The 16,249-nt window shown below is 34.4% G+C and overlaps 1 pseudogene across 1 annotated transcript; it reads right to left on the bottom strand.

Moving 5' to 3' along the window:
- Positions 1-462: 462 nt before the first annotated feature.
- On the bottom strand, positions 463-3,877 carry LOC149256642 (fe(II)/2-oxoglutarate-dependent dioxygenase 4 pseudogene; annotated as a pseudogene). Its single transcript, XR_016267282.1, has 3 exons — positions 3,399-3,877; positions 2,058-2,621; positions 463-776 (listed from the first exon to the last, which is right to left on the bottom strand). The product of XR_016267282.1 is annotated as a fe(II)/2-oxoglutarate-dependent dioxygenase 4 pseudogene (transcript).
- Positions 3,878-16,249: the final 12,372 nt, after the last annotated feature.

The raw sequence follows: 16,249 nt of genomic DNA, 5'->3' as shown, positions 1-16,249 counted from the left end.
TACCAATACAACTTTGTTATAAAAATTCAGGAAGAAAAAAACCATATTTTAAAATTCACATATTGTGAATGTATCAATACCTTTCTCAATTATGGTCTAAGATGTGTTAGCTCAAAGCAATATCAATATAATTGTTTGATAACAAATTTTCAATATTTAATATATATCAATACCTTTCCCAATTATGGTGCAGGACTTTCTCAATTATGGTCTAGGATGTGTTAGCTCAAAGCAATACGAATATAATTATTTGATAACAAATTTTCAATATTTAATATATAATTTTTAATCTAATTGTAATTTTTTCCTTATTTAAATTATATTTTAAAATATATATTTAACCTCTCATCACTTAAATTATATATACTATATTGCAATTTTAATAAATCCAATATATATTAAATAAAATTATAAAACAATAATAAACTGTGCTAATTCTTCTGTTAATCATATGGATACCACTGAGTAGAACTATAATTATTAATTACCCAGAACGAAACAACATAATCCACCGAAAGAATAAGAGAAAATAATCAAGTAATCTTCCGGGCTAAATGGAGAGCAGATTTCCGCTCTAAACCTTTGGCCAAAAAGGAGCGCATGTAATCACCGAACAGGCATTCCTGATACCCTTCACCATCATCGACATTGTTGATGATGGGAGAAACCTTCACATCCCATGGAGGACTGAAGAAGCTAGGAATTGACAATCTTGCTTCCACTCTGTTTGTAACCGCTCTGTGCTCCACGCTCTTGAATTTTCCATTGCTCACAATCTGCAACATGGAGGCCCAGATTACAAAATAAATATCACACCCAATTCTGACTTTATATTCGATTTAGTGACTGGAGGCTACTCTTGCATTTTCCATGGAGGCCCAAATCACAAAATAAATATCACACCCAGTTCAGACTTGTATATTCGATTTAGTGGAGGCTGCTCTTGCATTTTCCTTTGCTAAGTATTTAAATCTACATGTACCAGGAGTGCATTTTACTGGGGAGTGTTCATAGTCACATGTATCAGAAGTGTAGTACAATATTCACGTAATAAATTATATGGGTGGATGAGAGAAGTACAAAAGTCAAAAGGTTTTATTTAAAGGAAAATTTCAAGCCAAAGATAAAGATATATTGTTCTGTTTAAGTGATAAGCAATGAATTATGGGCTATTTTTATCTATACTGTTTTAGAAAGTGCGAGACATGGTGGTGGCCAAAAACATTTTTGTCAGGATTCTACATTTTTGTCAGACAAAATTATTTGTAATTTTTTTTTTCAATAGATTACATTAGAGATGAATACTATGGGTAAAACCATGGATTTTGGTAAACATGAAGATTGGTTTACTTGACTGAGAGATGAATATCATAGGCAAAACCATGAATTCTGGTAAACATGGAAGGCTTAAACCAATGGTAGTTTGAGGGAGAGATGGATACCATGGGCAAAACCATGGATTCTAGTTACCATGGAGCACTGAAACTATTGATAACTTGATTGAGTAAAATTTACCTGAACTACCCTAAAGTATCTTAGATCTTAAAATATTCTGAAAATATGTATACAAAACAAAGTCAACTATGATCACATTTTCAAAATATTCCAAAATCATTAATCAAATTAACATATGAAATTATATACATCTTATGGGCGATTTTAATGACTAATCAATAAACAAAGTATATATCTTTTTTCCAATTCTGGTATATATCTTTTTTCCAATTCTGGCTTCTGTGACTTCTGTGATCCATAATATGTATGACAAATTTTTTTAAGTGAAAATTACATAGGAGAAAATCTCTTAGATGCTTTTCCAACCAACTAGTGTGATTAATCTATTTCTGAAAATAAACCACACTAATTGATTCTAAAAACCAGACTAAATATATATCCTTATATACCTAGATTTTCTCTTCAAAATATATATCCTTATATACCTAGATTTTCTCTTCGATAGATTGTTGTTCAGTGTAAGTAATAAGCAAAGAATTACGTCACCTAGATTTTCTCTTCGAGAGACTGTTGTTCAGTGTAAGTAATAAGCAAAGAATTACCTCCATCTGATCGGCAATATTGATGATGAATGCATTTGGTAAGGGATGGACCGTGACCCACACCCCATCTTTGAGAACCTGCAAACCACAAACATCATCTGGCAGGAGAATAGTAATGGTTCCTGGATCAGAATGAGGGCTGAAACCAAGAGTCAGGTTCGGCTGGGGGCAGGGCGGGTAGTAATTAACTGCAACCAGCTAGCGATCTATTAATCCACAGCGCTGTAAATGGTCAGTGGGCTTTCCCAGGCCTTCAGACAGGGCGCCCAGCAGTGTCTCAGCCAGGTTCCTGATGGCCTTCCAGTATTCCATGGCGGCTTCTCTGCAGACAGGTGGCAAGTCCTCAAGACTATTATTTCTACACAATTGAGAAATTGGCATGATAAGCATGTCCACCCAATTGGCGGGCTTGTCCTTGGGCTTATCTAAGCTGGGGGCGTATCTGGTCTTCTCGTAATCGTCGGTATAGTATTTTATTTTCTCTTCAGTCGGTTGCTGGTGGAACCTACGACCCGCATTGAGCATATTGTGCAGAATCCTTTCGTCCACGCCATGGTTGATTACCTGTGAAAAGAAGAAGCGCTATCTAATTACAATTACTGAAGTAGGGTTCACACTTAATTTATTGGGAATATAGGATTAACAGCTGGCTCAATGCAATAGTAAGGGTTTCTAAATTTATTAATTTTGATAATTGCAATGAAAATTTCAATTTGGTATCAGAGTTTTGATAATTGCAATGAAAATTTCAATTTGGTATCAGAATTTGGTATCAGAGTTTTGATAATTGCAATGAAAATTTCAATTTGGTATCAGAATTTGGTATCAGAGTTTTGATAATTGCAATGAAAATTTCAATTTGGTATCAGAGTTTTGATTAGGATGGAAATCTAGTTGTATTTAAAACTGGTATTGGAGTAATTGTCACACTCATCTAATTGAAAATATCCTGGAAACATGAAACTAACTAACCACCATAGCCAGCATAGAAACCTAGTTGGATTTGAAACTGGTGTTGGAGTAACAGTCACACACACTCATCTAATTGGAAATACCCCAGAACTTGAAACTAACCGCCTATTTAGATAAAAATCTGAAAGTTTATTAAACATGTGAAAAAATTACTAGAGTAATTTTCACACTGACCTAAATGAAAAGGAAAATACAGTACAAACATGGACTAACATCCCATCCAGGCAAAATAAATACTTGGAAATTCAAAACCACCCAGGCAGAATAAATACTTGGAAATTTAAAAATTTACTGAACATATGAATTGTGGTATAACTAAAAACTTCAATAATAACTATAACAATACTGGTACAAATCAGATCACTGTACCTGAAAGAATCCCCACTCTCCACTGGCTTGTAGCAATTGGTTTATAATTCTGGATCGCTGATCTCCAATATGGAAATGGGCCATGTCGATGATTGGGATCTGTGGATGGGCAGAATTAAGCTGCAAATTAGAGGAAAGAAGGTCATCATGTGGGCGTTCATGTTCTGGGAGGATGAAGCAATTTGGAATACTTTCGATATTGGCAGACTCTGCCAGCCACTTGACACCTCTGGTTCCAAACTCCAGGCATTCTCCTGATGCATTATCCATGTTATCATGATTTCCAGAATGCGGTGTGAGTGGTGACTGTTAATATAATTTGGTGGAAGGAGAATTGCTGTGGATTTTCTGTTCGCTTGCATCATCAGCAGCAAGGACAACAGCTGCGCCTAGCTCTCTGGTTTGTGTATTCACCACATGTTTAGAGCATTGAGCCATTACAGTTGCGTGTCACTTTGTTTGCCACGAATGTAGACATTTATGACTGCCATCTATATGAACATTTTTATTGTGTCCGTATGGTGTATATGTGGTTTCCACTTTATGAGTTTAGGTGAAATTTTTATTGTATTCGTATGTTTGTGATTTTTTTGAAATAGATCATTATTCTTATCTTTACGGTAGATGGTAGACTTTAGGAATATTTGATAATTTAATGAAATAAGATTAAGTTGTCTAATTTTTATTAATTTTATTTTAGGAAATAAATTTATAATGTTGTTAAATTAATTATTTAAGAACTATGGCAATTATTAATCACTTAAGTATTATGGCAATGCAGTTGTGATCAAGTTTTTAACTATAAAATTGGTTTTTAGTATTTATAATTATGGAAGGATATGAATAAGATATTAATATTTTTTTTTAAGTTTGACACGACTACATCTTCAACATGTACAATACATCATTCATATGGGAACCCTAAATTGAACAAGTGATTTCACATCAATAAGTGTCTTAAGAGAACACCCCACCATCTTCTATCTAAGACCTAGTGGACCTTTTTATAATAATTTTAATTCTTACAAAATATAAAAAATATTATTTTGCAAGATATCCATAAACTTTAATTAAAAAAAATATTATGATATAACATATCATTAGAAAATAAAATATTATAAAATGGTGATAGACTTTAATTTAGAAATTAAAATTTATTCTTTATTCTAATTAATATAAAGAAGAAAAAAGAAGAGTGTGTGTGTAAATCTAGGTTATGTTATGTGGCTGGGTAGAATGGTTGTAGTTATCTCCAAGTCTAAATTCAATATGTGTGTGTGTCAATTAAGGTTATGTCAGGTGGTTGGGTAGAATGGTTGTTATCTTCAGAGCCTAAATTCAATTCTTTGCAAGTGAAATGAAGATGAGAAATATTGTAGTTTTGAACCTCACTCTAACCCTAGATGAGAGGGGATATTTATCGATCTTAAGATGGATCTATACTAATTCTTTATAATACTATTTATGTATATTCCCCTTAATGTATCATTCTCAATTTTTCAAAATTTTCTCTTCCCAGTGCTTTGGAGAAGATGTCTACAATTTGCTCATTTGTGGAACAATGTCTTAAATGCACAGTCTTAGTCTCTAGATGATACCAAATCAAATGATACTATGTTTGGTTTGATCATGGAATCTAGGATTGTTGGCCAACTTGATTGTAAAAGTTGCAAACCATAGTTATCAAATACATTAGAATTGGGAAAAAAGTAAGGAAATTCAAGAATTTCATTCATACATCTAATAATTTGATACAATTCTAGTAGCTTCATGGTTGCTAATCACTTGGATGATTGGTTCATGGTAAGTAAGGGTGTGTCAAAGTATTGGTAGTTTGTGTGACTAGAATGGTAAGTGAAGTGTCTTATAAACACAAAACAAATGCCTTTCGGAGTTGAGTTGGAGGTAATACATGAAAACTAATTGTGAATTTGAAATTTCCCAATTCTTTATTTCATAGTTTCATTGAAGGTTTGGAAAAGTTGAAATAACAAGATAATGAGTCTTAATTTAAGTTTAACAAATATTTTATAGAAAGTACTTGATTTTTTAAATATGTTTACATTAGGGAATCTTATAAAAATAAGTATTGAATATATATATTTTAAATATGTATCAATTAGAAAAGATTTTAGATAAGATTTGAAACTTGGGAAGGATATAGTTTTGAACAGCAAATTTTGGAGATAATTGACAAGTTTGGTTGTGTTTTTGTTTAGTGAATTGCAGTTTTAAAATTGTTATCAAAATATTAAAAATCAATTAAATTTTAAAATGAATAGAATGAATATGAGTAGTAGGCATTGTTTTAGGGGAAAAAATGTATATATTTAAATGTTTAAGATGCATATTATCTATCTTTTTGGAATTGAAATTTTTTCATACTAATTTTTATCTAAATTCAAATTAAAATTTGATAACTATAATGTAAACCAAATTTGATAAATGTAAACCAAAAAAAATAGTAAAATTCACTTATTTCTCCTATATATACAATCATAACTTCACTTGCAAAAGACTATCATAACTTCACTTGCAAAAGACTATTTTAACTCCGGGCCAAAAAATATAAAAGATGAAATTGATGATTTTTTTATTAAATCCATAATTTATTGAAGTACTTTGAATAAGATTTAATATGAATTTGAAATGATCAAATAAGGAGGCCTTTAATTAAAGTGAAATTGATGATATTTTGTTTTTTTTAATCAATAATTTATTATCACGATGCATTCCCGGCCTGATGCATTATCCATGTTATCATAATTTCGAAAGCGCGGTGCGAGTGGTGGCTAGCGATTACAGCTGCGTGTCACTTTGTTTGCCATAAACGTAAACATCCATGACTGACATCTATATGAACATTTTATTGTATTCATATGAAGGTGTTCCACGTGAAATTGATGGCTATTCTTCTCATTATCCTGTTTGAGGTGAGAGCTAATTATTTTCGCGGTAAATTGTAGATTTTAGTAATATTGTTAAAGAATATTTGGAAATCTAATGGATAAGATTGAAGACTATAGCATTTTGGAATATATGTTTAGTGGAGTTAATAATTTAGTGAAGAATAGAGATTCCTTCAATGCCATTGTAATAAAACTATTTTAACCATAAAATTGGGTTTTAATATCTATCAGTGTTTAAGAACGGAAAAAATAAAAATCAGAGAATTTTCTTCATGACAAACAGAAAGATCCACACAAAATCCAGTAGAATTAATATATCAAAAAAACCAAACAGAGGACACCTCGTAGCCATTTAGTATCATTCAAGCTCATCCTGGATAGGCTCCTCAACAACAGGATAGGCATACTTCGTCAAGTGATCCTCCTCCTTCGCCTAGGCTCGGTCGTGTGGCTCACCCTCAAGTTGAACATCACCATGGCAGCTAGCAGTTGCCTTCGAATCCGGCCCTTCAATCCCTCTTCCACTTGGCGAGCCCGTGGCACCAGAACTACCACCCTCAGCATGCTGACCGCCACCGGTGGTCTGGCCATGCAGAGCAATTTTTCCTTCAATTTGCAGATTCTTTCCTGTGTCTCCGCCATTTCTGTGTCTGAGAGCTACCTCTTCCCTCAAATCCGAGTTTTCCATTTGGGTATCAGGCTATTCATTATCTTCAGTGAAGAGGATGGTGATTGTAGTAGTAATCACTGGTTTGTTCAAGGTGCTTCAAAATCTGAATTGGGTAGAGTGGGGAGTGGGGTGAGGGGGCAAAGGAAAATTAGCTGTGTGAACCCCAAATTTTGTGTGACCTTCACCCGGAGACATAGCACAACCCCGACCACTACGAGTATTGGGATATCTTCCTAAACCAAAGCTATGGGGGTGATACATTTCAGGGGAAGGAGAGGAGTCAGCACGCTCAGGATTCTGCTCCGTTTAGGGCAGGAACTACCTCCCCGTGTCCCTAACCATATCAGAAGGACTGGCTAAGAGTTCATTGGAAGCAATGGCGGATGGATTGAGAAGGGGAACAAGGATCTGCTGGGGGGTGGTTAACTGATAGAGCCTAGAATGGGAATGGTGATGGCCATTACCGAAATCGATACAACTGGTTAACCAATAGCGACCCAGTAACTGGTGGGAGCTCGAATCAATGGCTTGAGGTGGGTAGTTGTAGCGGAGCAGAGAAGAAGGAACCACAAAATGGCGAGGGGAGTCCATTTTCGAGCAGATGAAACCTCCTTTGCATCACAAGCTTGCATTAAATGATGCCTGCGGTGTGTCATGAGATCGGCTAAGAGGGGTGTGGGAAGAGGTGCCATCCACCAAGTGCCTTGTCCTCTGGCCGCCATTCATCAAATTCTTCATAAATTCCCTTGAATGTCACCCGCATCCAGGTTTGAAGAGCAGTTCAATTAGTGATCAAAGTGATGTGAAATTGTGCAAATCAAGAGATCCAAGATTTAATTTCCACGACATGATCCTTAGAGGAGGATAGGTAGTAGGCCCCCAAGTTATAGTCTTAGCAGCCAAAATCAACAATGTGTTAGGTTAGTAGGTATAGTGGTAGCTGCCATAATTGACCATTTGTCATGCAAGTGGTAGTGCCTAAAATTAACCCATGTCATGCAAGTACAAGAGTAATAAAATTAACCCATGTCATGCAAGTACAAGAGTAACTTAATTACTTATCCTCTAAATTACAAAAAAAAATAATAATAATTAATTATTGAAAAAAATAAAAAAAATATTGGACAATATTATCATTGATGTCAAAGTAATTATCAAACATAGACGACATTGTTTGAGATATTGTCATTAACCAAGGACAAGTATGGTTGATAAAGAGTCAATTCCCTAATCCCAAATATAAACAAGAAAGCAAGTCTATTATTCTTAGAAAAATATGAGAAATGGACAGGAGATAGTATCTTGGAGAAGCTGGTAATTTAAAGTTTAAGAACTTATACAACACCGCATGAAATGTTCAGAAAGGAAACACATATCAAACCTATTGCTTGACACATTCACAGATTGTTTGTGCAAAACTAAAGACTAGAACCTCTTTCCTTTGACATACATATGACATACATAAGAATGGACAAGATTTAGTAAAGGATCTATACTCTGTTGAAACAAAGCATTAATGTTAAAAATATAAATGATAACAGGTTAACCCTATCCAGGACAAGTCGGCCTCCTTATGCTCAAGTAGGCCCCCTCCCATAGACGTGATGGTTCAGTGATTGAATGAGTATAAATTGGAGTAACCTCTCCTCCATTATCACCTAAACTCGGTGAAGAAAAGGTACAGAACTCGGTCAAGGAAGAAAAGGCACAAAACACAGTCAAGGTAGAAAAGTGCAGAACTCAGACTTGAGGAAGAAATGAGGTGATCGAAGGCAAATAATCTTGGTTTTATCTCTGTTTTAGTTTAAGGATTTTTGGTGCATTATCTTATCAATTCTTGGGACATCTTCTTGGGTTTTCATTCGATCTAAACTCGGCCTAGTTTAGCTCTGAATTCAACATCTTTTGAAATAGAGAACTAGGTCACTATGGAGATTCAAAATTTGACCTCTTTGGAGCAGAGAACTCGGGCACTATGGAGACTCAAAAATCAGTCTCTTTGGAGGAGAGCACCTAGCCTTTATAAAGCACATAGATTGGTCTATATCTCAGCCTTTGTAGAGCACAAAGCTCGTCCTAATTCTCAGCCTTTATACAGCACATAACTCGCCTATTCTCAACCTTGTGGAGTGCAGTACGCGGAATTGCGGAGCAGAAAATTCGGACTTCTGTACCTTGAATTCAAAAGGAAAGTGCTCAGTTATATGAAGCTTGGGCATGTGTAAATGAACCTGGAAAAATGTTAGCTAAAGAACAAGTTAATCTTGATACATATATAACTGAAATAGAAAGAGTAAGGAATGGAAAAAAAGATTTGAAGAGATTGGTGCATAGATGTGATAAAAGAGAGCATGAATATAATAAGGAAATTATTAGCCTAAGAACACAACTTGAAGAGGCAAGGAGAATAGATGAGATGATGAATAATCAACTAAAGGAGAATAGAGTCTAAAATTATTTGAGGTGGAAGAGAGTTAGATAAAAAGAATAGGTTGTGTAAGCAATTAGGAGAGGACATTGCATCCATGATGGATTGAGAAGAAAAGAGTGGTAGCTTAAAGGAAATCATAGAGGATAATTAAGCAATCCTGTAAAGACCATTAGAGGAAGGTACAAGGAGAGTGAATAGCAAAGAAGCCATCAAAAGCAAGAAACAACAAGAAGAACCAAAGAATAAGTCAAAGAAAATGGTTCTTGCAAAAAGGTCATTTCTTCCTAGAGATGAGTTAAACAAATTCGAAATATCTCAAAGGAGATTATTTTCTCCCTTGAAAGACATCAACTATTTTTCCTGCCTTGAACCAGGTCATGTAGCAACAGAATGTAAGAGAAAGCAAAACAAGTTAAATCAACAAAAGATGCAGCAAACATGAAGGCATTCTCTTTAATTTCTTTATTCAAGAAAGTATCCTTCGCATCCATTTGATAAAATTTCCATCCATTCCAAGTTTCCAAGGAAAAGAGTGTCCTAATGCTGGCCCATTTTTTGTGTGGCCGTAGAAGTCTCTTCATAACTAACACCTTTTTGTGTAAGTCCTTTTGCCACTATTTCCATCCCAAGCCACTGTTTCCTCTATACATTAGCTTATCTAGTATCTGCACAACCTCCTTTGTTCATTGGACAAGGGTGCATGAGACCGAGGCCCAGTTATCGACCTCCCCTTTCCCTCACTAATGTGCAATGTACTTGGTCTGGTTGGATTGGTGTCTCATCATTGTTCTGTTGAATTAGACTCCACCATACACTAATATGTGTTAGCCTTATCACTCCATAGTTCCGGTGATTGTTAAAATAAAAACAACAAAAGTTTTGTGAGCAAAATGATGATTTCCCTAGTTGCTGTAAGGTAACAAAGTGACTTCCGTGAAAGACCAAATGTTTATCCATTTATGGCATGAGTTTCTGAGGTCCTCAAACATCATATTTTAGTAAGTGTATATAGCGAAGGGGTGACTCTCAAATGTCAAATATCGTTGACGTATGGCTAAAAGCCCTAGAGCCTTGGCCCTCACAATGCCTTGCCATAGCGAGTAACAAACATGGGTCCAAGTTACTCCTGAATTTTAAGAGAGAGGACATAGTCTCAAAATGCAATTCCGCACAATTGCAAGTTTTACGAGAAGGCCTTATAGGCAATCCCTCTATGTGACCCTTTTGAAGGCTAGTATAAAAATTAGGAGACATTTAATTGACCAATTATGAAAGACACAAAGATGCATGTCTGCTCAAGGGGGGTTATGGTCCAACCACCAGACAATATACATTATCCCTAAACATTCAACAACTACAATTTTCATCCATAGCAACATGAGTGTATGTAAACCTATAGTTTACCATATTATTTATGATCTAAGAAGTTATCAACACAACCCAGGTGTCCATTTAGTTCGCAATATTCAAGTTTATCCATAATCATGAGTATGGAAACAAACTCTATAGTTCAAGCACTCAAGGATGTTAACAATAAAAAACATTCCATATAACCATAGATATATAAATTGAACTCATAACTTGTAAAATGAACGAAAATCAAGGTTATGATAGTGAGTTACCCAATTTCTTAAATAAATCAGATAACAAAGAGCTTATAAAGGAAACAAGTTAATCCTAGTGATTTTTTGGCCACCGATCATGAAAATATTAGGAGACTTGCAATTCACTAAGAAGGATGTAACCATATGACCCAAGCATTCAATAACACCATGGATAAACAAGATAACTAGTCAACCATGCTTAGATAATGATTCAAGCATTATTTCATGAATAAAACATGACCCTACATCAACCCATACTATATCATCACAATTAATGTCCATAAATCGAATATCCATCAATCACTATACTTAATAGAGTGGAGTTAACTATCAAATAAAGGAGGGACTTCCACTCTCCACCCAACATAACCCAACTACACTACAATTTCTCTTGCAGCTAACCACCCTTGAGTTGTATACATAGTATGAGGGGATGCTTTCACATGGGATAATCTCACACCAATGGAGTGGTAAAGTACTCAGAAGTTAGAGTTCACTATTCTGGTGGTTAATCAAATCAATAGCAAGCACTTAGTGGCACATTCATTCGCTGAGCTTCACACAGGTCTCATAGGCTTAGATAGGGGCTCAATGGTTTAAATCATAGCTACAAGGGTCATGACCCATAGTTAAAGAGTGCAAATTCAAAGTTAACTCCAACGCTACCGCATTAATCTCTACCACTTCATAACGCCCAACGATTTTCCTTGAATGCACTTTGTTCTCCATTAGGGAATAATGTTACCCAAACAAATGTAAAATTCTAATTGAACCAACAACAAAGAGAGATAGTGCGAGAGCTCTCTTGTCCTCCTCTATGAGGGTGTATATTTATATTTTTCTCAACAATTGTCCATGCTCTTCATTAAGAGATAGCCTCCTTATTATTCTCTACATATTTGTTTGAATGTGACCTTCAGACCTCAGGGAGAACCCTACCTTAACTTCTCCTAAATTTACTCTCCCTCCATAGTTTTTAATATTTCTAATTATGAAAAATAATAAATAAAATATTAATATTTTTGTTTATATTTTTAAATTAAAGAAATTTTATACAGAAAAGAAAAAAGGAAAAAAAATTAGAGAAAAAATAATAAATCTTAGAGCAAGTTCAAATTTCATCACATTGACGTGGAAAATGGATTAAAATTTCAAAACCAAATATCCATATTGAATGAGAGAATCATTTGGAAAAACTATGTGAAAATATATGTCCTAAAAGTACTAAAAGTATATAGAATTTAAAAAAAGTTATATATATATATATATATATATATATATATATATATATTTTAAATAAATTTTATATAATCCTGATTTTTTATTTATATATAGATTTTATTTTCAATTTGGATTTATTAAATATTGAGAAAGTCAAATTTTTCGAGATGTAAATTTCTTTTTTGAGTGAAAATTTTGAAAATAGAGTTACATATATTTGATTGTTCAAGATACTTTGCTCAAGATATTTATAAATTCAGTTAAGATGAATTTATTCTCATTCTCTCTCTCTCTCTATATGTATATGTATACATATGCGATTTATAAATAAATACAACAAAGGTGTTAAGATCATACCTTAGATCCAATGCTTGTTTGTAGTAGTCATCCCCTGGTCGTTTGAAAGAGTTACCTTTGAGGCCCTGCAATCAAACAAGAAAACATTAAATAGCACATGTATAGCAAATATCTTAAATCATGTCTATTATGGTGATCAAGGAATCCATAAAAAAAACCATGAATCAACAGCATATTGAGTAAAACAAATTTATTTGTATTAACTTTGAAGTAGAAGAACCTTACAACCTTTTCAGCCTTGATGTTGAACAAGCTCTTCCTGGGGTCCAAAATAGGAATTTCCTTTACTTTGACAAGCCTTGCACTCTTCCAAGTGAGATCTTAGAGTTATGTAATCTCTCCTTATAAAAAATCAACTAAAGAAGACTAACTTCCAACATCATTTCACCTCAAAAATATTCAGCTTCTAACCTCCCAAGTAACTAGCTCAATGCTTCTTTTCATAGTGCAGAGGAGGAGGTTACAGGTCCATCTTTGAAGGGATAGAATCCTCCTTTAAAGGGATAATCTCCTCACATCAAGGGGTTAGCTCCTTAAGGTATGAGATGCATGAACCTTAAGAGAGAGAACTTACTCGTGGGACCGCAGGTAAGACAAAGATAAAGTGCAGAACCAGAGTTTTAAAGACTTTTGAGGGCCTTGCTCTTGTTTTCTAGGCTTGATATAAGGAATTGATGCTTTAGACTTGCAGAGGGAGAAAGTATGAGTGGTAATGAACTCACACAGATAGTAGAATGTCAAGGCGACAACTTTTAGTGCAACACTCCATTAGGGAATAATGTTGCCCAAACAAATGTAAAATTCTAATTGAACCAACAACAAAGAGAGATAGTGCGAGAGCTCTCTTGTCCTCCTCTATGAGGGTGTATATTTATATTTTTCTCAACAATTGTCCATGCTTTTCATTAAGAGATAGCCTCCTTATTATTCTCTACATATTTGTTTGAAAGTGTGAGAACCCTACCTTAACTTCTCCTAAATTTACTCTCCCTCCATAGTTTTTAATATTTTTAATTATGAAAAATAATAAATAAGATATTAATATTTTTGTTTATATTTTTAAATTTAATTTAAAGAAATTTTATACAGAGGGAAAAAAAAGAAAAAAAAAGAAAGGAAAAAATATTAAAAAAAATAATAAATCTTAATTTAAAAAATAAAGATTAATTTTAATTGAAAATTAACAATATTATAAAATAACACATTAAAAAAAGATTTTTGTTTTATTTTTTAATAAATATTACAATTAAATATTTTTTTTATAAATATTAACCTTTTGATAATATAGCAAGTTCAAAGGAATCCCACCTATTCGTGATCATGATCATGCTATTCATCTGATTCCAGGAAGTGTTCCTCCAAACATCAGACCGTAAAGATATCCCTATGCCCAAAAGAGTGAAATTGAATGTATGGTTGCAGAAATGTTAGAGGCTGATATAATTCAACCGAGTCAAAGTTCTTTCTCTGCTCTAGTAGTATTAATGCACAAGAAGGATGGATCATGGCGCATGTGTCCGGATTATAGGGAGCTCAACAAGCTCACTATTAAAGATAAGTTTCCCATTCCCGTCATTGATGAATTACTTGATGAATTGCATGGATCAATTTACTTCACCAAGTTGGATCTTCGTTCAGGATATCATCAAATCAGAATGAAAACTGAAGAAATTCTGAAAACAACATTTAGAACTCATGAGGGTCATTATGAATTTTTGGTCATGCATTTTGGCCTTACCAATGCACCTTCAACATTTCAAGGTTTGATGAATTCCATTTTCAAACCATTCCTTAGAAAATTTTTGTTAGTATTTTTTGATGATATACTAATCTACAACAAGTCTTGGAAGGATCCTGTTGAACATGTTGATAGGGTGCTACAACTATTGGAGGAGAAACAATTATATGAAAAAAGATCCAAATGCTTCTTTGGAGTACAAGAGGTGGAATATCTGGGTCATATTGTATCTCATGAAGGAGTGAAGGTAGACCCTAGCAAAATTAAAGCCATTAAGGAATGGAAAATCCCCACATCCATAAAGCATCTGCGAGGATTTCTCGGGTTGACGGGGTATTATCACAAGTTTGTTAAGAATTATGGGAGAATAGCAGCACCTCTAACAACATTATTGAAGAAAGATGCATTTTCATGGACTCCAGAAGCAACAAAGGCCTTCAAACATCTTAAAGAGGAAATGTGCCAAGCACTGGTCTTAGCTACACCGGACTTCACAAAAACCTTTATTGTGGAATGTGATGCTTCAGGAAATGGAATTGGTGCTGTTTTAATGCAAGATGAAAGACCCATTTCTTTTGAAAGTCGTCCAATCAAGGGAAAGTTTTTACACAAAGCTATTTATGAGAAGAAAATGTTGGCAATACTCCATGCACTTAAGAAATGGCGACCCTACCTAATGGGAAGACACTTCAATGTAAAAACAGATCATGATAGCCTTAAATAATTTTTAGAACAAAGATTATCCTCTGAAGAGAAACAAAAGTGGGTCACAAAGATGTTGGGTTATGACTTTGAAATCATCTACAAAAAAGGGAAGCAAAATGTGGTGGCAGATGCATTCACAAGAAAGGATGAGGATGTGGAAGCATTGTTGTGCACCATTTCTATTATCCAACCAGGTTGGATAAACGAAGCAAGGGAGGAATGGAAGAATGATGAAGAAGTGTGGGCACTTATTTGAAAGTTACAACAAGATTCCAGTACGTTTGATACATTTAGCTGGAAAAATGATTCTTTATGGTACAAAGATCGCTTATACCTCTGTAAGAATTCCCAACTAAAACAAAAGATTCTTATGGAATTTCACACTTCTCCCTTAGGAGGGCACTCAGGATTTTTAAAAATTTACCACAGGGTTAAGAAGGAATTTTTTTGGGATGGCCTTAAATAGGATATTCAAAATTTTTTGGCGAATGTTTGGTTTGCCAACAAAATAAAGTTGAAACAGTTAAGACACCAGGTCTATTACAACCTTTATCCATTCCAAGCCAACGTTGGGAGGAGGTTTCAAAGGATTTTATCACAAGTTTACCCAAGTCTGAGGGAAAGAGTGTCATCACGGTGGTAGTTGACAGACTTACCAAGTATGCACACTTTTGTGCATTATCACATCCATTTAAAGCCAGTACAGTTTCTACTGCATTTATGGAAACAATTCAAAAGCTACATGGAAACCCAAAGATTATTGTAAGTGACAGAGATCCCATTTTCACTGGAAATTTTTGGATAGAATTATTTTCTTGTCTTGTTAACCAGTTAGGTCATAGCTCATATTATCATCCTTGATCTGATGGGAAGACTGAGATAGTAAACAAATGTTTGGAAGGATATCTTCGTTGCTTTGTATCTGATAAACAGACACAATGGGTCAAATGGTTTCCTCTGGCTGAATGGTGGTATAACACTTCCTTCCATACAACAACAAAAATGACCCCATTTATGGCACTTTATGGATATCAACCACCATCCATCACATCATATTTAATAGAAAATTCTAAGGTTCAAGCAGTTGAACATCACATCAAACATCAACAACAAGTCCTCCAACTCTTAAAGGATAACCTCATGTTGGCACATAATAGAATGAAACAACAGGCAGATCAACATCGCAGCGAAAGAAGTTTTGATGTAGGTGATTGGG

This window comes from Pinus tabuliformis, chromosome 7 (genome assembly GCF_031772625.1).
Source record: "Pinus tabuliformis cultivar Carrire ecotype Pingquan chromosome 7, CPIR1, whole genome shotgun sequence".
Taxonomy (NCBI): domain Eukaryota; kingdom Viridiplantae; phylum Streptophyta; class Pinopsida; order Pinales; family Pinaceae; genus Pinus; species Pinus tabuliformis.
Note: the sequence above shows the minus strand (reverse complement) of the source record. Positions and strands in the feature narration are given on the sequence as shown.